Genomic DNA, 24,294 nt, shown 5'->3' with positions numbered 1-24,294 from the left:
AGTACCATTCTCCCTTTCTTTATGCAAACACTCTTATATATACATTATCTTATAAACACTGTTATGGCTTATATCTAAATGTCCCCCCAAAGCCTCACATGCTCATAGACTTTCCAGAGATGGCTCGATAAAGGGTGTGTGAATGTGTAGGAAGAGTGTATGAGTATGAACTGCAGGTTCAATAACTGGATTAGTTCACTGATTGGTTAGCACTGCTCTGAGTATGGGTGATGGGAAGTCCAACCCTAGTGGCATATGTACCAAAGATTATGATGTAGCCTGAAAAGAATAAAACAGAAAGATGGGTGGCAGGCTGCTGCTGCTGCTTGCTGCCTTCTACCTGCTTGGCCACAGACTATTCCTACTCTCTCATGACCCTCTGCCTTGGAGTCAGTCATCTATGAAACACCTCCCTGCTTTGGAGTCAGCCAGATAGGAAGTGAAACCTCTACAAACTGTGAGCTGAAATAAACCTTTCTTCCTTTGACTTCTGGGTGTTAGGTATTTTGTCTGAGCAAAGAGAAGGATAACCAAACCAGGGGCAATGTTATAATTCAGATTTAATAGGTCCTATATATTGTAATGGTTTTAAAATGGAAAAAAAATAGTCTTTCACATTTATAATTTCTATCATTTTTCATTCCTTCTTTAAAATTCAAGATTCTACCTGCTGAAAGCTTATTTTACAACTCCCTTTAGCATTTCTTGCGGTGTAGGTCTGTTGACAATAAGTTCTTTTAGTTCTAATTTTAAAATGTTTTTGTTTCCTTTTCAAAGGAGATTTTTCATTGTAAAATTTTACATTCTCAGTTTTTAGCATCCACCTCACCCCACACTTTTAAAATATCATTTTGCTATTTCTACCTCTGTGACTTTTGATGGGAAATCAGTGCTTATATAAAGCATTGTTCCCCCAAAAGTATTGGGCTATTTTTCTTTCAAGATTTTTCCCTTCCTATTGGTGTTATGAATTTGAAATATGAAGTGCCAAGGCACAATTTTATTTGAATTAATTCTATTTGAGGATTGTCACATTTCTTGATCTTTTGCATTTATATGTTCTACCAAATTTGACAATTTGAGCATTGTTTCTTCAAATACTTTTTGTATTGTTATCTTTCTCCTTTCCTTATGGCTATCCAATTAGACGAAAGCTAGATATTTTCATGTTGGTCACATACATACTGAGAGTTCATTTTTTTCCACTCAGTTGGTTAAATCTATTTTTTTTCCTATGCTTCAGAAAGAACATTCCGATGGATCCATGTTTGGGTTCACTGACATTTTCTTTGTTTATCTCCAAATGCCGTAAGTTCACATGGTCAATTTTTAATTCAAATACTATATTTTTGGTTTCAGAATTTCTGTTTGGCTCTTTTTTTAATTCTTATTTACTGTCTTCTTATTCATTTGAGTATATTTTCTGTTCTTTATGGAGCATGGTTATAATAGCTGCTTTAAAATTTTGTCTGCTTATTCTTCCATCTGGGTCACCTTTAAATCAATACCAAATAATGGGTTTTTTCTCCTTAAAATTGGTCACATTTTTATGGTTCTTCAAACATAATGTAATTTAGGTTGCATCGTACGAGCATATAAATATAAATGCTATGGCATCAAGAGTTTGAATTGTTTTGTTTATCTGAAGAATTAGATTTATATGTTGTAACAGGGAATTAATTTAGTTATGCTCAAAATGAAAACAATCTCTTCGGTGGCAGCTCAAACCCCTGCCGAGTATTTTCATTTTTAACTGTGCTAATTTGTGTCTGCTCATTGTATGCACAGTTTAAGCATCAGTCAGAAATTAGGGTACTCATTTTCCCTCTTACTCTTAATAAAACTTCAAAACACTTTTTCAAATACAGAAATGTATATTTTATCTTGATCCCTTGGACATTGCCCCTCGTTAGGATTTACAAACTTGCCTAATAGTTTTATCCTATGGGACAGTCTCTAAGGATGCTAAGAGTACTGGCTCCTGTGAAAGGAAGACTGTAAAGTCAGTTTTCAACCAACACCTGGCTATCTCCAGATCTCAGATGGATGAATAACAGGATCATGGAGACCCAATGAAACCACTCCTTGAATGACTTTCCCAGAATTCCTTATACTGAAATCAAACATAAAGGTCCCTGTCTTCTCCCTGGGAGGGTGGTCTTATTTGGAACTTTCATAATGCTCTCTTGCCATGTATTAATGAGTCCTAAAAACAGGTTTTTCTATATACCTTGAAAATAAAGAAATTGGAGCAGTGTCAATATACATAATTAGGGGCTTTCCATCATTTTTTCCTCTGCTTTCAAGGATTCTAAATTCATTTTCCAGTGACTGTGATGTTTTGGGCTGAATTCTGATGTTTCGATCTTCAAATCTAAAAGACTAGGTTTTCTGTTGGAGATTAACCATCCCAAGGGACATTGACTTCAGCTTGCTTTCAGTTTAAACAATTTAAAATGGAAAACTTACTTTGAACTGGATCATGCTATAAAGTTTTGAATTTCAACTACAACAAAGGGTCTCCCTGCATATTTTTACCCTCAATGCTTATGCGGCCTGTGTCTAGATTCTCACCAAAGCCTTGTATGGTCATGGAGTGATGGCTTTGCAGAGGTGGCAGGATCTAGGATATGTGCTGGTGGGATCAGAAGGTGCTTCAGGAATTGATTCATGTGGCAATGCTAGGACTAAGACCCTGAGGGTGGGTAGTCTGGATAAGATATAAATGACAGAAAGAAGGTCGTTGCTTGTTGCCTTCCGCCTGTTGTGCTGTGCCATATGCTGTTTCTTTGCTGGGAAGCTCCTCTGACACCCAGCCTCAGTGCTAGCCAACTATGAACTGAAACTTCTACAAACTTTAAACTACAATAACCCTTTCCTCCTTTAACTTTGTGTGGTGGGTATTTTGTCTCAGCAATGAGAAAAGTAACTAATTAGGATTTGGTACGAGAGTGGTCATTACTGTGACTATTCCTGACAGTATGGTTCAGGAACCTGTGGATCCAACGTGTAGGAAGAATTTGGAAAGTTTGGGAGATAACCAGCTGAATAAGCAGCCCTGGAATGCCTTCAACTGTGCTTGATGAGAGATTCTGGGTTGCTCAGAAGACCAGGTTGCTGATAGAAATGCTGTCAGTAAAAATTAGGAGCAGGAGGTTTTTGCTTGGAAAAAGGATTGCATTGGTTGTTGAACTCTAGCAGATATGTGTTATTTATTAATTTATCTTTTTTAAAATCAGTACCAGGGATCAAACTCATGAGTGCCTGCTTGCAAGGCAGGTGCTTCTGCCACTGAGCTAAATCCCCAGCCCCTATTAATTTATCTTTTTGGTACCAGAAATCAAACTCAGAATTTCATGCTTTCTAGGAAGGTGCTGTGGCACTGAGCTAAATCACTGGCATGTTTGTTATGCCTCAGCAGAAATTTTGTCTGAATTTTGCTCATGACCAAGGGTTTGCCTGAGGCTGAGATTAAGAGTGGTGGACTACTTAATCTTGCAGAAGAAATTTCAAGACTTATGGTGCTATGAATACTGTTGGGGCTTTTAGCCATCCTTCATTAAGACTTGAGAGCAAATAGCCCAGCATAACATTTAAAACATTGTGAATTTGGCCAGAAAGGAAGTTCAAGTAAAGCTGTGGACTACAAAGAGAGAACACAGGAAACACTGATTGCTGAGAAGACATAGGAAAACAGAAAAAACAGCCTGAGCACATCACAAAAACCAGAAGAACTCCAATCTGTGCAGCCTCAAAATTGCCAAGGTGGAAGACTTTGCTTTTAAGAGGAAAGACTCAGAACACCATGTTCCAGAATGGCAGTAGCCTAGAGAAGTTTTTCCTTAGGGTTTGGTTCCTGGTGTTCAGTAATCCAGCCACTCAAACCCTACAACCAAGAGAGAGGAAGCCTTGCAATTGCTCTAGCTGGCAGCAGACCCTCGGTCATCCACATGCTGCTAGTTTTGTTTTCATGCAAAATGCAAGAGCGGTGAGGTCAAAAAGGCTTCCATCCAGATTTCAGGAGAAGGCCTGGGAGGCCAGGTATTATACCCCTGAGAGGGAAGCATGAGAAGCTATGAGTGTGAAGCCAAAGGTCCAACGGAGACCCCAGAACATTGGAGAAGCCAGGAACATGCATTACTCGAGGAGAGCTTCAAGGAATGATAAAAGCTGGCCAAAGAAAAACCATGGGAGCTACAATCACCAGAAGTCCCATGGGGTGAGCAGAGCCACCTAAATCCTTTGGAGTTCACAACCTGCCACAGATTGCCAGGGTTGCCAGACATGGAACTACAGGGATTTAATGTTTGCTTTGTTGGATTCTGGTCTTGCTTTGTTCCCATTCCTCTGTATCCCACTCTTTGTATCTTTTGGACTGGAAATGTCTACCTTATGCCATTGAATTCTGGAAGTCACTTTTTCATTAGCATAGGAGCTCAGCTAGAGTTTGCCTCAAGTCTTGGGGGAAACCTTAGACTTGGACTTTTCAACAATGCTGAAAACTCTTCGAAATGGATTAAATGCTAATTGTATAGGGAGATGTATACAAATCTTCGACGGCCAGGGGAAAATGTTATGGCTTCTATCCAGATTTCCTACCAAAACCTCGTATGATCATAAGTAGGACTTTTTTGAGGGGGCTGGATCCAGGATGTATGCTGGTGGGATTAAGGATATGATGCTGGTACTGACTGATGACACAATGCTAAGATTAAGGCTGCTTCACCCTGAGTGTGAGTGTTACCTGCCCTAAAGGTCCCAGGGAGCCTGGATAAAATGTGAAGGACAGAAAGAAGGTTGTTGCTCATTGCTTGCTGATTTCTGCCTGCTCTGCTTTGCCATGTACTGTTTTTCCTCTGTGATGCCCCTCTGGCATGCCACCCAGCATTTGAGCCATCAAAATAAAACCTGAAACTTCTACAAACTGTAAGCACTATATATTTTTCCTTCTTTAACTTTGGGTGCCAGGAATTTTGTCTCAATAATGAGAAAAGTAACTAAGACAGGTACCCCCAGGTAAAACCATTTTTTCTTACATTTTACTTGATGTCTATTAGGATGTCAGGCCCACTAGAGCTTATTTCTACAACAGAACTGGAAACAAGAAAAGGTATTTCAGAAACTTTTTTTGAATTTCCTAACTTCTCCTTAAAATACTCAGCCTCCATTCATTCTCTTCATCCAGGGATACTTGGTTTTAGTTTAAAGACACAGAAATAAGATTGAGGGCTACTTGGTAATCTTGCTAAGTGCATACAAAGATGTAGAATGAAAGCATATAGAGTTAAATGGTAAAATATCAAGTGGACCTTAAACTGGCAGCATTGAATCTCACAGCAATGAGGTTTATACAGGATTATAACTATTAAATATTATTCACACAGTATTGTGCCAATATTTGACTTACTTTTTAGATCTCGGGTATTTTTATATCTTTCTTCCTTGAAAATTGCAGTATGTGATATTATAATAAAAACAAAATACTAAAAGTCCTTCAATATCTACAGAGTTACTGAGTGCACATTTTCATTTAATAATCATCATTACTGCTTCAATTTCTTGAGTTTCTATATGCAACGCAACTTCCTATCACTTTACATAAATTATCATTTAATCCTTCGTAACCATTCTAATGAGGTAGCTCATATAATTATCCTCATCTTATGGAGGACTAATCTAGGGTTTGGAGAGGTTAAGTAGGTTGTGTAAGATCACACAGAAAACAGTAGAAATATGTAAAAACAGAAAAAAGAGGAGGTATTTGAAATAATTAGATATATGCCTTCTATTGTTCAGAGAGAAAAATCTTTCTAAGCATGGAGGGAAAAGTGAGGTTTCTAAAACTTGAAAACAGTCCATAATTCCTCTTTCTAGTAATTACTGATATTAAAAAAGCTACCATTTCAAAACTATATTTGATATTGGCAGCTTTGATGCTGAAAATGATCTTGCTCCAGGGCTTAAAACTCTAACTAAAACAACAATTAAAAAATGATGAAATAACCACATATGGAGACTCACAGGAACAAGGGACGTATACTAGCACTCCATTTCAACTCATTGCATTTACAGTCTTTAAACCTTTTTTATTTTCAAGGGAAACCCTATGGTAGAGAGCTGATTTACCTGTGAGGGGTCAGGTACTTTAGGAGGAGAACATACTTGCCTCATCCCATCACAATATTTACCAGTAAATATTTTTAAAAGACAGCAATATCTCACAGTCTTAGAAATTCAAGTTGTACAATCCTGCCCAACTTTCAAATGAGCTTTGAATGACTGGAATGAGATAAAGGAAAGCAAGAACAAGGATAAGAACACATACAATATAAAGTAGACACAGAAGACTGGGTTTTCACAGGAATCAATAAAGAAGTATAGTATCTTTGTGTTCTGACACATAGGACTATCCTATATGTAGATGTTAAAGGTTTGTCAAAACCTAGGAGTGAAGGAGTTGTTAAAGGAGTGAAGATGATAAATACTGACAGGAAAAGAAAGAAGTCTTTAAATGAGAAGGGGTTAATGAACACAGTCCATAGAGTACATGCTGAGGAAATTACCAGTTTAGTATTATAGGGATAGAAAAATGACACATTTCTCACTCATCATGAAAGTCACAACAAATGCTCCTATAATAAAGACAGGTTAACAGGAGAAAATATAATGTTTATAGTAATTGCACAGGCCTTCAGAATTGAAAACCCAAGACTTAGGGAAAACTGAATTTTTGTGCTTGATTCTAAGAAGAATAGACAGCAACACTGAAATGTGTCACACTTGCTGGTATCACACTGAGAGGGAAACTAAAGCAAGGCCTACTGGTTCAGATTCTTCCTGGCTCCTCTGTGTGGTCTAGAAATGGGGCAGGATTCCTCCTGGAGTGACAGCTTTATGAACTGCTAGCAGACAAGGTAGATCTGCGAATTTCTTTACGGCCAGCTCTTACACAGAAAGGGGGGAAGGTTACAGAGTAATATTTCTAAGTTTTAAGTCTGAAAGATAAAGATTCTAGTTCTTACAGTCTGACCTGAGGAAGAAGAATTCTGGTTTCTGTGGCCTAATTTGAGGCAAAAAAAAAGGAACAGGAGAAAGTAATAAAAAGACCTGGCATCTGAGGTTATGCCAAAGTCCTTCAATTCATGGTCCTCAGCACACCACAGTGCAATGCCTTGGAGGATTGTTTTTTGGGATTCAACTGTACATTTGTTCTCCTTATTGCTGCTTTTAAAAAGATGTATTTGATTTCACCAGTGAAACCATTCAAAGACTCATGAATGCAAGTGATCGATCCATCTTCAAGCCTCATAAGCTGTCCTTCACTGTTCCCTTGAATGGGTCTAGAACTTTCTCTGATTCAGAATGAGCCCAAGTCACTTTAAGAAGTATGTCTCATCGCAGAAGCCTCTTCCTGCTACTACAAATTTCACTCCAACTCCGTCATCATTCTCAAAGCCATTCAAGGCATAACAACTTAACTTTGTAGCTGTTTAACCTTATTATTCATACATAAAAATTATTAAATGTGTGTAACTGCCTGGTGGGGGGAAAACAAAATAGAATGTCAATCAGATAACGATTAACGCTACACTTTATGGAAAGGAAAGGTAATGCTTTCTTTCAGACAGTGAAGTCATCACTCTTTTATTTAACTGACATAATATTTATATTCCAATTTTAAAATCACAGCTACAAATAGTAGTTGAAGAGGATAAATTCTCCAAGAGAATCTAGCCTTGAAATTTTCCCATTTTAAAAGTGCTATGTTATATGTACATAGGAATGTTAATATTATTACAAAGAAGGCTGTAACAGAACAAATCCATCACACTCTGAAAACACTTAAGCAAACACTACCTTTTAGATTACTGCTTCCTCCGGAGAGTCCTTGAATGCAGGATGCAGAGTTTCTGGAGATGGGCAAGGCAGAAAGTTGTCACTGGATACCTACACCATGAACAAGAGAACCAGATAATCGTTTTAGAAGTGAGCCAGGTGGCTTCTATATACAAGTTCATTAGAAACATTTGCCAAATATATGGAGCTGTGATGACTGCATGGATGTTTTCTGAAGGGCAGAATAAAGGCAATAGGAGAAATTCTGCAGCATTATTATTACTCTGCAGAAAGGAAATGTGGTATAGAGTAGTGGAAGGGATTAATACATGATCATGAAAAAGAAATGGCAGAATGATGCCTAGATTTTCCATCTGCTGAAGTCCAACCCTGGCCTGCTCTGACCATGTTATTTGTACATCTTTTGGAGCAGGGTGTGCTGGCATTGGGGTTTCCACTGTGCAAAACAGATGAGGGAGACCCATCAATCTAGTCAGATGAGCTCTTCTTGGTTTTGTGGTATTCTAGATCTAAATTCTCTGTATGAAAGCTTACTTGGGAGTCAGCTTATTTCTTTTCCTTTGAGACACTGGTGTCTATTAGGAACTAAAGGAACCTAACCAAGGAAGGAATGTAGGTTTTTGGTCCAACTGGCCTACATTTGAATCTGGAATTTCTCTGTGTCATATACAGGTGCTCAACCTCATTGATCTTCACCTCTACCAAATGAACATAATAATATGTGAAGGGCATACTTATTAAAAGTATTTTTTTCTAAGTGAGGATGGTATGGTTTATATTTGGATGTCTCCCCAAAGCCTCTTGCAGGGGTTTTTAGAAGGCAATTGGATTATAAGTATCCTACAACTGGGCTGGTCTTGGGAGGTAGAGCCTGCTCAGAAGAACCAGGTCACTGAGGGTGGGACACTGAAGAGGGTATTTTCTTCTCTAACTCCTTCCCACTGTCTCTGCTTCCTGGCTGCCACGACATGAGCAGGTTTTCCTCTACTACAGCCTTCCACTTGCTGCGAACTACGCAAAGACTGAAACTCCTGAAAACATGAGTCAAAGTGAGCCTCTACTCCTTTAAGTGGCAGGCGTCAGGTATTGTGTCTCAGTAAGGAGAAAGTGACTAAGATAGAGGCCAAAATACCAAACATTATTCTTGGAACATGTTAGACAAAGGGAGACATATATGCATCACTACAGAAACAACTCCAAAGTAGAAGAGAAGCAAAGGAACCTGACTGCCTGTAAATCAGTCAACAACATATAACCCCCCTAAATGATCAACTCTTTCTGTTCTGATTTCTACCTCTGTATTTCTTTCATATGGTATCTTTGTGGTAAAAATATCATAATCATAAATACCGATTCATAATACTGAATCATAAATACTCTCAGGCTTTGTTAAAGGATAATTATTACCTTTTTATCTAATTATTTTGGTTCATGCCAGATGAAATTGTCTGCTGAGTGCTATAAATGCATTAAAGTCATTCACTCAACAAACATGTATTGACATGTGACTAAGGTCTCCAGGACTATTCTCTGTGGCAATGAACCTGACAGCTCCAAATCCTGGTTTCTCACTGCTTAGATTCTGGTGAGGGAAGATAGGCAAAATAAATATGTTAAACACATAGTTAAATAATGCTAAGTACTTTAGACAAACAGCAGGAAAGGAAAGGATGAGTGTTACACAGTGAATTACATTCTCCTGTCTTTCAGGGAAAAAATGTTGAATTCTTAATCTCCAGTACCTCAGAAAGTTCCTTGGTTTGGAAATGGGCTGGGAAATCCAAAATAAGTTAATAGAGGTCCTACTGGAGTACCATGGACACCTCTACTCCAATCATACAAAGATCAGAGACACACTAAGAGAACACATGTGGAAAGGTAGGCACACACTGGAGTTACATAACTGTGAAACAAGCAATACAAGGGATTGTTAGCAAACCACTAGAAGCCAGGAAGATGCAAGAAAGTGTCCCTGAAGAGTCCAGCGGGAGCATGGCCCTACCTACAGTTTGATTTCAGACTTGTAGCCTCTAAAGGTGAGTTTAAAAAAGTTTTGTGGTACTTAAATTACTGAGTTCATGGTGCTTTGTGTGACTATAACCTGGGAAATGAATATAGTAAGTTAGGGAATACTTAAAGCAAATCAAAGCAAGGAGTTTTGGAAAGACCTCACTGGGAGGTAGTATCTTAGGGAAAACTTGGATTAGATGCTGTAGGAGATAACCAAAAAAGATGGCTCATAAAGATATTTCCAGGCAGATATAACAGAAAGCACATGAGAATGTGGTGTGTCAGAAGAACAGTAGGGAAGCCTCTTGACTGGAAGAGCAAGGGAAGAGTGGTAGGAGACGAGAAGGAGCAGTGACAAGGAGCTGACGGGGAACAGGGACTTTATGGCCACTTTTAAGGATCATGCTTTTGCTTGGAGGAAGGTACAAAGCCATTGCACAGTTCTGAGGAGAGGCACAACGAGAACAGACTTTGTTTTAATAAGATTTCTGAGAGAATAAAGTGAAGAATGAGTTCATTTTGGAGGCTCCTGCAATAACCCTGTAGAGAAAGCTGCTGTTAGGCAGCACCAGGGACATGGAAAAGTAGTCAGACCTGCTCTGCATGATTTGAAAGTGAATCCAAAAAGATCTACAAAAGGCTGGAGATGGAGAGATATGCCTGACTTCTTGATAATACATAGTTTATTGGAAAACCATGAAACTTTAACTCTACATATCATTTAAAGAAATGATCTTTTCATGTGCCAGATCTACTGAAGATATTAGCAACATATTTAGCTAATCAAGAATAAGTAATCAGAATAATAGGGAACCCCTAAAATCTAGAAAAAGAAAAGATGCAAGAAATAGAAAGAATGGCAAATTAAAGAAATAATTCCAATGTATTTATGAGCAGAAGTTCAGGCTCCTTAGACATGAAGGAAAGAGAGATTAAAGTAATAGGATACCATATTTCTTTTATCCAAGTAGTTAACATGGAAAATTCTGACAGACAAAATTCATTGTTGCCCAAGATATAGGGAAAAGAATGCAATATCTACCTTACTTCTGGCAGAATGATGAAATACTATATTATTATAGTGATTTTTATTATAGTGACTTTTATTATACTTATCAAAAGTGATTCTACACATATCCCTCTCTGGAGATTATACTGAGCTCAAGCCATGTACATAAGCACACATATTTGTTTTCAGTTTTATTGATCTTTACTCTTCTTTTATTTTAAAGAGAAAAAATAAAAATAACAAAATAGTTTCAAAATAGGTTAGTAGGAAAGTTACATTAATTAATACACTGTGTATAGTTGTCTTAGTAGTTATTCAGAGTATAAGACAAAGGCATGAGGGAGATATATTTGAAAAAGAATTTTACAGAGCTTTTTTAAAGTATAATAAAACATGGAAATGTCTGTAAAGTCAGTTCTGAAAGGGAGCTGGGTAAAATCTAGTATATTTATAGGACTGGCTACTACAGCGTTGTTAAAAAAGAGTCAACTGCTTTTACACGCATCAGTACAGATGCCTTTCCTTAGTAATATTATATGAAGAAAACCACACAGATGAAAATTTTAAATGTGTAAATATAAGAGCATATGTTCATTTTAGATACATAAATGTGCACATAAAACCATAAATAATGGACTGATCACATGCATCCCAAATTTATTGTAGTGAATCTTCGGCAGGGTGATGCAGGCAGCAGAGAGAGCAGAGAATGAAGGAAAGAACAGGACATGATTTAGTTTCATCAATAATTATTTTTTAAAAAAAATACAGAAAGCAAATCTCACCAAATATAAACAGATACTCATTTTCATATAGCAGAAATGTAGATGTTTATTGCACTATTTTTGTGTTTGTATTTTGTTTTCTTTTAATAAATGAAAGAAGGGAGGAAGGAGAGATGAAGGGAAGAAAAGAAAGGAAGGATAAATGGAGCAGGGAGGGAAGGAAAAAAACAAGGAAAGAAGGTAGGGAGGGAGGAAGAAAGGAAAGGAATTTATCTTCAGTTCTGAAGCACAAAGCTAAGGTGGTTTGCTTTTCTCAAGAATAAAACTGAGAACTATGACACTTGTTGTATTTCGTGCAGTTCTGGGGATCAAACCCAGAGCCTCACCCATGCTAGGTAAACGTTCTACCAAGGAAGTACATCCCACAACTGTTTTATTAATCGATGAGCGGGAGGTGATTCTTCCCAAGTAGCATAGAGGACTAAATGTAAGTTCAGCCAGCAGAGGGAACCATCTGTCATTTGGGATGACAGGGCCCTCTGCCAGGGGACAAGAACACCACCCACTAGTCATTGTCTTCAGCACATCCCACATTGCCTGGTAACTGCCAACACCATGGGAAAGAAAAACCTCACATTTGTAGACAAAGCAAACTGAAAATGTGTCATGGACATCTTTTCAACCTTTCTTAAAAGCTCACTGTAATTTTCTAGAATCAAGCGAACAATATGCTTGATTAGTTCTTCGGGCAGACTTAACAATTTTGCTTTTTCCTATTTCTCTCCTTGCAACAAGTTAGCCATTAACCTTCCATGTTCTAAGGTTTGAGATGAGGTTTTCCTCCCACAAAATGTAATCTCTTCTTTAAAAACAGGCTTCTTTAGGATAATTCATTTTTGCCACTAATAATTAAATGGTCCTCTTTGAGCTAAGGAGGTCATTCCTTAAAGGGGCTAAAATTATAAAGAATGTTGCTTTTCTTCCCAGAAGGACACTCAGTGGCAGAAAAAAAGCTTGCAGGAAAGTTCAATAATCATGAAATGAGAATACTCACTTGAAGACTTCCTTTTGAGTCAATGCTGTTTGTTTAAAATGTCTAAATCTAATGCATTTATTAGAGTCCCTAAGACTTTAAAGCAATTAGCTAAACCCTTAAAGAAAAACATGACAATCCTAAAATCTTTATATTTATGCAACTAGAAAGTAGAAGAAACCAATGAAATTCTGGGATTATATCAACTGCTTGGCCCCTTGTCACAGCCCTGATGTTCAAATGTCATCACTTTGTGTGTATCATCGTATAGATGCGGCTTGGATTAGTTAGCAACAAGAAAACAAACAAGGTAGAAAGAGTATTTTATGAATAAGTTGCCAATGCAAATGTGCAGTTTTGTGCCTTTGAATTGGGTGAAGATACATAGGATTCTACACATGAAAATTAGGCTTCCCAGACCTACAATGAATCATTTAATTTCTTTGCCTAAATAATCCTAGGAATGTGACTGCTGTGCACTGAAATGGCATTGGGTTTTCAAATGAACAAATGACTGTATGTTAAGTCCTTGTGAATGGAAAGGACATTCAGCAGAAGAATGCCATGTCAAAAGAGGATGGACAGAAAGAACCTCCCATTTGAACCCCACAAAAATGCAAAGATTCAACGCTTTGTTTCTGAATAAAAATACACAGAAACCTCACAATTAAATGATAGAGACTCTAACTTTGTCACATTATTCAGAATACATGCAATCACTGTCATTCTGTTCCTCTAAATAATACCTGGACATGCTTTAGCAAAGTAGCATTGGGAAGTAATTTTGCAGTGCAGTAAAGGATGTGGGCTTGAATCCTGGAATCTAGAGACCACAAATGTACATGACTTTAAGTAGTCAATCTTTTCCACATTCATTTTCTTTGTGATAAAAATAAGTTAATAACTTTCATTCCCTAAAAAAGTTATTAGAGGATCAGTGAGGTAATTTATATAAAGATCCTTTTATTAGAATTCAGCAGATTAGTTACCATCACATTTTTGTTATCATCATCATCATTATCATATTATGTTTTAAAGTATCTTTGTTTTTACTCATTCTCCTCATTTTCATTCAAAGTTTTTTTTGAAACACACTCACCACTTTGCTTAGTAATTAGTTATTTTTATTAATTTAATGAAGAATTTATTGAGTATATAATGAATATCAAGCACCATGCTAGGGATTGAGACACTAAGGTGATCAAAATCTCCTGAACCTGTTCAAGAGGATAGATAGGCACTGGTCAAAGACTCCCACAGTGAGTGCATCCTGTACTGCTGAGTAGAGAGCTCTGAAGGGAAAAAGTACAGCAATTTAACACACAGTAACACAAACTAACTGAATTAAGCCTGGAACCCAGAGGATGAAAAAGAGGTGAACAACAGGGAGACGGATGGCTTTCTACTAAAAGAGGATGCAATATTTAAAGGCATAGAGCACATAGCACCTCTTTATTATTCCTGAAGCCTGTGCAAAATTATCCAGTGAATTAGATCTAAGTTCAGTTTAATAGAATGATATATCAAACACCTGTTATGAGCCAGGCTGGGCTCTAGAGACACAGCAGTGAAAATTAATATGAACTGTGGTTTCATCCTTTCATAGCAACACCTTCTTCCCTGAAAAATACACCACGGTCAATGTTTACACTATAACCAATAAATCTCAGTTTGGTTTTGACCCACAAAAATATTCCACCTGCAAAACATAATTAAAATGTTTTCTTTTGTAAGACAAAGATGTTATATATGACAAATAATTCCCCTTATGCCTCGGTGGCCAAGATACCTACAACACATTTAGTTCATCCCATAGAGCTTACAGACTTAGACTACTAAAGATGGTGACATTTCTATTTCATTGTTGTTAACATTACTTGAAAACTGCCTTTAATTTTGTCGACAGCCTCAAATTCTTTGCAAAGTTGGTAGAAGAGAGGGAAGGAATACAAAGAAAAACATAAAAGCAAATTTCCTGAGATCTGGAATGGTGCAATGTGCTTTCTGCATTTTCTTGGTACCTCACATGGTGCTGGATGGAAAGCATTTAAAAACTTCTCAATGATGGATGGATGAAGAATAAGCTTTCCTGGATCAATTTGGAGTCCATTATAGATTTTATGTAAAACTTCCTAAGAGACCAAAATATGTGACTCCAAAAAGTGACATTAGAAGACTAGAATATGGTACCCCAAAATATGTCTTTTTGCCATGAGAATTATTATGAAGTGATAGTTTTGAGAAACTTCAGTTACAGAAGAGGCACTGAAAACAAAACAGAATGAATCTCTTTGCAAGAGAAATGTCAATGAAATCTTCATTTAAAGGGTGTTTTCCTTTCTGTGACTGGATGAAAAGGTAACTGAATCATCAGACTTCTATCAATAGAGAAGACAGGGACTTAAATATGCTTAGAAAACATTAAATTTGTTTATCACACTCTTCTTGGTCATCTCTCTGCCACAGGCCTTCCCCACATCTTTCTGTGGTTCAGTGGGTGGTGGTATTTAAGCCTGTGATCATTAACTGTGATACACTACCTTGACTTGAGTAAGAACCACTTCCTAGATAAATGCATTCTGGATGTGTTTGTGGATGGTCAACATGTAGGCCAGCAAAATAAGGGGGAAGGACTCACTTTGGTTGTGGGTGACACTAACCAATAAGCTTGCAGCTTGGACAGAAAAAACAGGGAAAGATTAAGCATTCCTCTCTTTTTGGAAAAGCTCCAGTCTTTGCCATTGCCCTTAGACAATGGTTTCCAGTTTCTTTTCTTTCTTTCTTTCTTTCTTTCTTTTTTTTTTTTTTTTTTTTTTTTGTACCAGGAATAAAACTCAGAGCCTCACTCTTGCCAGGCAGGTGCTGTGCCACTGAGCTACATCGCCAGCCCTAGTCTCCAGTTCCTTTAGCCTTCCACCAGCACAGATTCTTCAACCTTCCAATGTAGAAGTGGCTGGATCTATGGTGTTTGAATATGAACTCAAGATGTGCGATCACTAAATTAGTTCATTGGCTTAGCATAGTTCTGAGTGTGGATAATAAAAAGCTGTGGGTTAGCCTAGATTAATATAGTAAGATTTGCTTCCTCTGTTTCCTGCCTGCTGCTTCTTCCCTGCCATACTACGAACTATTTCTCCTCTACCATGCTATCTGCCTTGGAAACAGCCAATGAAGGAATGAAATCTCCATAAACTGTGAGCTGAAAAAACCTTTTCTCCTTTAACTTGCAAGTGTTGAGTATTTTGTCTAAGCAATGAGAAAAGTAACTAAGACATCTATACTTATATAATCATATATGTATATTAATATAGTGATTCTATTCCTTTAGAGAATACTAATTAATACAAAGCCTAAACTCAAAGCTACCTCCTTGAAATATACTTATATCTCTTAATATATGTATAGTAGTTTTATTAAATGTCTTTATTTTTGTCTTGTTAATGGGTCTTTAGCTGCAGGAGTCCATCCCACCTGAGAACTGTGAATAGATAAGAAATTATTGTTCCTCCATTGTATCGTATTTACTTTTCTCTTATTTGTATGTTGTAGAGGAGGAGGCCAAAAAAATATAGCTAAAAAGTTTAGCATTGTAACATTGCCTAATAACCAGATAAAAGAATCATGAGGACAAAAAAAATGAGAGTGATAAATGAACTTTGTATATATCTGGGCATAAGTTCATTGTAGTAGAATATGTCTCTTTTTTACTCTAGTGCTAGTAAAACAAGAGAAATGCCATAGTTTTCAATGATGTCTAAGTAATGGGGGAAAACACTAAACTTTTCTATGACAGGATGGAAACACACTCTATTTCCTAACGTTCCCTCGGTTATTTTGGAAGAAAGAAAGGAAAACCCCTGCTAGTTCTTTTTGTTTCCTTTGCAAAGAGAAAACAAAGCTACAAAATAATCTATCTGTTTAACTATCAGGAAAAGGGAAATTAATTTAGAAGAAAGTTGAAGATATCAAGATACCTATCTCTTCATGGTATCACTATTCTTCATGGATGAATCAATCTAATTCTCTCTCTCTCTCTCACTCTCTCTCTCTCTCTCTCTTTCTCTTTCTCTATCACACACACACACACACACACACACACACACACACACACACACAAAGCCCCAACACATATTGCATATAAGGAGGTGTTAAACCATCTTCTTGAAGTTCTTTATTCAACATATTAATTAGACTTTCTGAATGAATTTCCAATCATGTACTGTGGGTTGTCATGATACAATAGCAGTAAATAGTGTACAATTCACTTCAAGTGGCTTTCATCATGCTTGAACTTTCTGACAGGTAGAAAATCTTTAGGACTAAATCATTTCTGTATTCTCCTAAGAAATTCTTCAGTGCTAATAAGTACACCACTTTCCCAAGTCGTTGATAATCTGAAAAGAAAATATTATTAAGTGATAATACTTGAAGAAATAGTTAAAAGGGGAAACTCAGAAAACAAGGTTATGCTATATGTATTGAGGATATTCCCAAATGGCATGGTGAAGGAAGAAATTTCAACTGAATAACCTGTTTTTAAAAAGTAAGTTATTCCACAAAGCAATTACCAAAATGTATGCTTCTCATGGTTCTTAACCTTATGCGCTGAAAGAGAAGTTCTTATAATACAAGACTAAGAGAGCCAATTACTTCAGCACCAAGTTACATCCTAAATCATTGGACTTGGCAGTTCAAACATCTCTTGGAAAACATTCTTTTAATATCCTCACTGGAAACTCAGACTTTATAAATATAGACTGCAAAAGAATAAAGAAAAACTAACCACTTAATAAAGAAGACATTGAATAAAAGCCCTACCAGAGTTCCAGTTAAACTTTCACCAATTACTATCTCTGACAGTTAACTCATATTTGTAATAAAAAAGAATCACAAAAAGTTTATAAAGCAGAGCAGTTAGAACGCCAAAACTTTCTATATTACTTATAATTTAATCCTTAATATAACCTATTAAGGTTTCATAAATTGTTATGAAACCATGTGAGAGAAAAGCAGATAAACTGTGTGTTAGTTTTACATCACTGTGACCAAAGACCTGACATAACAACTGAAAAGAAGGAAAGGTTTGTTTCATGGAAACTCAAAGTTTTCCATCCATGGCCACCTGACCCTGCTGCTTTGTGTCTATAGCAGCACAGTACATCAATAGCAGGAGCACATGGCACAGCAGGCTTGTTTGCCTTGTGGCAGCTGGGAAGCAAAAAGAAAAGCAAGAAGGCACCAGGGTGCCATATTCACTAGAATGGCACAAGACATTCCTCACCTCTTAAAGATTCTGCTACTTTCCAAAAGCTCCATGTGCTAAGGATCAAGCCTGTAACACATGGGCCTTCAAAGGGTTTTCAGATTCACAATGGATCAAGTTTGTCTAGGCTCACTCTACTGTTCAGAACAGTAGGATCCGGGTTCAGGTATCATGTTTTCCAACACCAGATTCCAGCCCTTAAGTACACACTGCGAACTACGTACTTTGATAATATCCTAGAATGTTTCAGACAGCTTCTTTCAGCACCAGAGTACTAAGGCTTATGAGACCTGATAATATAATAAAAATTCCAGGACTCAAAGTGACTTTGTAGCTAGGGTGGACATCTTCGTCTTACCTACAGATAGATACTCCTTGACTTAGGATAAGTCATATCCCAAAAAACCTATTTTAAATTAAAAATGTAATAATTCAACAATGCATTTAATGCACATCACCTGCTGAGTATCCTAGCTTAACAATCCAGTCCATTGTAGAGCATGAGTGTCTTCTCTTGACCACTGACTGGAGTCCTGGCTTACTGCTATTGCCCAGCAAAGGGAGAGAGGATCACACTCATCTTTCACTAGGCTGGAACTTGGGGTTTGGGTTAGGGTTAGGACTGGATTAGGGTGAGATTTTCAGTTTGTTAGTCTCATTAGAGCTTCATCAGCTTTGTCAATTAAAATAACTAGCTACTTCTGCTTTCTTTTAAGTTTACATATGTCATTTCTCGTGGTTTTACTTTCAGTCTTCCCCTCAAGTTACATTTGAAGTATTCCTCAAATATTCAATATATTCTTTTTGATAGTATATAAGTAGGCTGTGTTATTTTAAACAATTCTGTTAAGCTCTCTATATTTAGTGATATATTTAGTCCACATAACTTGAATGTAATTATTGATATCTGCAGACTGTCCTTCCATTTTATTTTTCTTGTTTTTGTTCTGGTTTTTATCTTTGCACAGTGTTTTATGTTTTGTATTTCCTATACTTCTTATAGGCTATATGAACAATTTTGGAATTCAATTTTTATTTATCTATATTGTTTTGATTGTATCATTTGGTATAGTTATGATGGCTCCATTGGATATCATATATTTGTAACTTATACACATTACTGGTGTCATCATTTTATCAGCATGAGTGAATCATAAAAAATTTATTTCTATGTCCCTTTATTCTCCTCCATTTATGAAATAAATATCTCAACTTCTTCCTGTATATGCATTTACATCCATAACAAAGTGCTGACATTTCTGCTTATACTTTTCAATATTATTTACAAATCTCAGTGGGATTAGTACTTTTGTTCATTGCTTTTTCTTCCTTTCTAATACTCGAGGATTTCATTTTTGTTTCCTTTCCATTTAAATAACTTTCTTTGGCTATTCTTTTCTGCCAATGACCGCATCCTCTTAGTTTTACTTCCATCTAAGTCTTGATTCTTGAAGTATATTTTCACTGGTTACAATATTCTTGGTTGACTGTTGACTGATATTTTAAATCAATACTTGAAAGCTTTAAATTCCTAAGTGTCATTTGAAACTCAAAAAATAATACATGTAAGGAAAACAAAGAAAATGTATAATACACTGGATCCAATTGAATTGAAACATCACCAGGATACAAGAAACTCTGATTCTGGCAAGAAGAATAGACATAGGAAAAATCATTAAAATAACATGATAAGTGAAAAAGTACACTTATATTGACCAATGGGCATAGTGCTGATGTGCACAGAATAAGCGGCACTGCTTGGGAGGATCAGCAGGGGCTTCATCTGCTGATGTGAACCAGGTCCTGAAGCTTCCGTAGTAAAAACAGATCCAGCTAGAGGGGAGACAAGAAACCATGAAAGCTCTGAGAAAAGCAAGACAGACAGAACATTTGTGAAAACAAGAAACAACACTTAGTTGAAGTTTAGGACATCAGTAGAAGCAAATGAAGATGAAATGTGAAAGACAGATATAGGAGGGATACTGGGGGCCTTCTGTTCAGATTTTTAACTTATGTAGCACAAGAAGCTGCTAAATAAATAAAACTGGTAAATATAGTATTTAAAGCAATGATTGCTACTATAACGTTGGAGCGTCAATAAATTATTTTAATATTAACTTCAATCTAATGTGTACCAAAATTTAGATTATGGCCTAGTAGGATGTTTTGATGGCCAATATGAACAGGAGATTTGGTTGAGTTCCTGCCTCACACACTCAATTCCTGTCTGTGGATTGATTTCAGCACCTGTGGTCAATGGATGTAGCAGCACGCAGTGAGATCATGGCTAGCCGGCAGCACATTAAGTGAAGTGTGTCAGCTTTCCTGGAGCTGTGAAGTCCTGGCTTTTGTAAGTTTTTATCAAAACATTACTATTTCCTAAAGAATATTTTTACTATTTACTAAATGAAAACTTTTAAATGCCAGTGGCTGAAAAAATTATCAGATTAATGTACAGTTTGTTAAACTAATACTGTACATTCTAAAAATGCCCAGTCTCTAGAGATCTCCAGAAAACCTCAGAGACTGCTGCTGGTTTGATGCTTTCTCTGCCCCCAGCTTATTAGGTTAACCCATTGCCAGCCACAAAACTTTCCTCTTCCTATAAGCATCCATGGTCTGTTCTAGGATGGAAATGCAACTCATTTCTGCCTTTGCATAGGTAGACATCACTGACGATAACTAGAATTACACTTAGCATAAAAATCATTTCACAAAAGCATAGAAAACCAAAAAGCAGAATGAAAGATCCTCACATCATAACAGAAATACTTATTTAATTAATTTTCCACTTCTTTCAATCTAACTATTAAAAGAAAGGAGTCTACCTTCGTACTGCCAGTGAGAGGTAATCATTTTCCCTGCCTTGGAGATAAGGAAAGCAAGATCTTTATGGAAACAAGATCTAATTTACACCCAATATCAAAGCTCTTCAATTTTAAAATCCCAAACTTTTAAAAACAGAACAAGATGAAAAACAGAACAAGTATGAAAATGCCCCTTCAAAAATGAAAATATAAACTACAATATTAGCAGAGAGAGAGAAAGAGAGAGAGAGAGAGAGAGAGAGAGAGAGAGAGAGAGAGAGAGAGAGAGAGAGAGAGAGAGAGAAAAGCCTGGGAGCATCACACTGGTTAGGTCAGGATTTGCCACAGAAAGGAAGAAAATTTGCTTGCATTCTCCTTTGCTATCAAAGGTAATTACTCTTTTCATTCTCATTTCTCTGTGTACCTATTGTTTTCTAGTTTGCCTCTATTATTGTGGTTCTAAAATAAGTTAACTTCATGAGTATGATTTAGAATCTGCATGTGCGCTGACTCCATACTCTTTAATGAACTTCACAAATTTGAATGAATCCATTAGAGGTGAAATTCCCAACTTTTCTTGTGGGAAAGAACTCCTTCTGGAAATACTTCTGGTCTTGTCAAATAAGCATGTAGGATTCCCTCCTACTTAAAGGCATGTTAATTAAATCACAGGAGTGAGGCTAATACTTCAAACCAACCTGAGAATTTGCTTTTCTTGTACACATATACAGAGTTGGCTATGTTTATTTAGACATTATTGCACTTTTCCTCCATTCCCTACACAGATTTTTTTCTCCCTACATTCTTCATGACATCTTTTTTTTTTATATTGTCCTAAGGCCTTTCTCATGCAGTTATGCAATAAACTATATTTGAGTTGTGCACACATAAACCAGGAGGACTAGTATTAGGTGCAGAAAACCATAGGACCCATCAGAAGTAATGAGTATTTTTTTTTCATAACATAGCACAATTTAACTAAGGCCATGAACTCATACATGCAATGAAAAATGTGGTATAAAACAGACTTATGTAAAATGGCTAACATAAATCAAACACATTTATGAGAGTTAGTGGCATATCAGACAGCCTACCTATACCTTATATTAGGAAAAAAAAAGACTACGATCTTCATTATGTCAGCCTGCAACTAATTTTTACTTTAGATTCTGTCAGTCTTTATTTTACCTTATTCAGTTTGGGGTCCTTATTTTATCTAAAAACCCAAAATTCAATTCTTCCTGCATTTATTCCACGTGGATTCTATTAGCTGATATGACATATTTTTGAATACTTAGCTATCCTCTTTTTAAGTTGTCTTGTTTAGAAGAAATGTAGCAAAGGACAAGCTGTCAATCTCTTAAATAAATTTCTGTTGAAAAGTAACTACATGTATTGTGTATTAACACAATTTATTTGAACATTTAGAACTCATCCTTGTTGTTTTTTAATTAGATTATTCCTTATTCTGGTAATTACACTAGACAAGGGAGATTGATTCTAAAATCATCTGTAGACTATGTAGAAAGAGAATGATCAATAATGCTAATATATGGGAATACTTAAATTCCCAGAAAGAGATCTTTTATTATGAGCATTTCTTTGGGTTATCAGCATTATTTCTCAGTGTCTATCCTTATCTTGCTCTAAGTTGAAAAGCAAAGACACAGGACAAATAACAGATATTTATTCCACTGTCAGAAACCTGGGCCACCTCTGGCCTCCAGCAGCTCAGACATTGCTTCATCCCCTTGCAAAATGCCAATGAGTAACCACAAATCAAGAATTTAAGATTCCATGCAAAGCAGCACGTCCAGTAGTCTGCATGTCTAAGACAGAGAATAGAGGACGTCCATGTTCTGACCCTAGGTGAGGAATAATAAATTTCCTCAATTTAAAAATACATTTAAATAGATGTAAATTTTCATAAATGAGAAAATAATGAATATAAAAAAGAGTAATTGTGGCATCTCCATACATGAAGACATTATTTGCAGAAATTAAAGGGAAAACTGACAGAAAATATATCTAGCTTTTAGGAATGGGCTGAGTCCTTTAGCTCTGAGTTGTATGTGTCTCGGAATTTATGTTTTGTAGAGCACAGGGAATTCAAATGCCCCAAAGATTCATTTGTGTCCTATTTAATTGTCATCATATATGCTACAACACCATAGAAAACAGCTCCTAGAACTTGTGGGATTCAGAACCTTGACAAAATCATGAGTTGGCACATTCTGCCATCAAATTGAGTTGAATGATGCTGGGATACACAGAGTTGACATCCAGGAACCTAGACTTCTGTGTAATAATAGGCAACTGCTCTACCACTACTAGCATCCCAGATTACAGGAATCTCTGTCTTCCTTAGTAAATGTGAAGTCCTAATGAGACCATGTCTAGACAATATTGATCTCCCAATGGGAAAAAAACCCAAAACCTCAAAGAGTGACTTATTTTCCACTTCAGGCCAAATAACATCCAAATTATGGTCTTTCATTCACACACTAACACTTTCCATAAACAGACACATTTTTATGAACAAGGCAGTCCAGGACCCAAAGACTTCTTTTCAAGGTGTATAAGACATTTTTATATTAAAAAAACTTTTGATACTCAATAGTGGATAAGAAAATTACTTGAGTTTATTAAATAAACTAGAGATTAAATGAATTTTTAATGTAAACATTTTTATTGAGTAAACAAAAGGAAACAGACCTTTAAAAAAACAAAAGTCCTCATAAACTGAAGAAGTAATAATTCAAATAATGTAAACAAAATATTTCAAGGAAATATCATTGATATATCCAAAAGAATTTTCATATAGTTGGTAATTTAGGAGTAAGGGACAACCCAGTAACTCTGGAATCATCCCAGCTGGAAAGATATGGTTCTCCATAGAAGCATCTCTTTAAATTGTAAGGGGAGATACTAAGAAATTAGAGTTCTCCACTTTTCCTTCTAGAAAAGGAAGAATACTATGTTAGAGGCACTAAAGAAATGCACTTCACTCTACTGTGGTTAAACAAAGCTATACTGAGCATCAGATGTGCCCACAGAAAGGTAGGAAGGAAGGGAATATGGTTTACAATTCATGAAGAAAAGAAGTCAAAAGCTTCACAGGCAATGTAGTGATGAGCTAGGGTTGGGAATTTTAAGCAAAACAGAGGAACCAGAGAGAATTTCTTCTCACTTTGTGGCTCAAATGAAGTCAAGATAATCATTCAGATGATTCTAGAGGATGGAAAGGCCTACAAAATAGATCTTTTCCTCATTAAAGAAAAATCACACACGCACCTCATTATGCTTAACAATATTAAGGTACAGATCTAACCTGTACAAAAAGAAAAAATAAAAGCTCAGCCAGAGACAGGACTACTACCACTATTTCAAGTTCTATATAAATGTCACCTAGAGGTAAACTATGATTTGGTTAGTAGTACTAACCAAAAAGCCTAATAAGCCATAGAAGTAACTACCCTCTAATAAGCCATAGAAGTAACTACCCTCTAATAAGCCATAGAAGCAACTAGGAGAAAGTTTCTTGTTCATTCAGTCTCCAAGTTCTTGTGCTGAGCATTTGTTTCTAAAAC

At 36.4% G+C, this 24,294-nt stretch overlaps 1 protein-coding gene across 15 annotated transcripts in view; it reads right to left on the bottom strand.

The window, feature by feature from the left end:
• The window catches only part of Fhit (fragile histidine triad diadenosine triphosphatase), a 1,402,288-nt gene that overhangs the window by 963,499 nt on the left and 414,495 nt on the right, over positions 1-24,294 (bottom strand). For 14 of the 15 annotated variants that reach the window (XM_013144142.3, XM_013144139.3, XM_063257178.1 and 11 more), the window contains one exon: positions 7,858-7,947. The exons of the other annotated variant lie outside the window; for it this stretch is intronic. The gene's annotated coding sequence lies outside the window, so the exon portion shown is untranslated. The remainder of the gene's footprint in view (positions 1-7,857; positions 7,948-24,294) is intronic. 15 annotated transcript variants of the gene reach the window in all.

Source organism: Cavia porcellus, unplaced genomic scaffold, assembly GCF_034190915.1.
Source record: "Cavia porcellus strain 051 isolate PalLab524CR breed Dunkin Hartley unplaced genomic scaffold, mCavPor4.1 scaffold_10, whole genome shotgun sequence".
In the NCBI taxonomy this organism is placed as follows: domain Eukaryota; kingdom Metazoa; phylum Chordata; class Mammalia; order Rodentia; family Caviidae; genus Cavia; species Cavia porcellus.
Note: the sequence above shows the minus strand (reverse complement) of the source record. Positions and strands in the feature narration are given on the sequence as shown.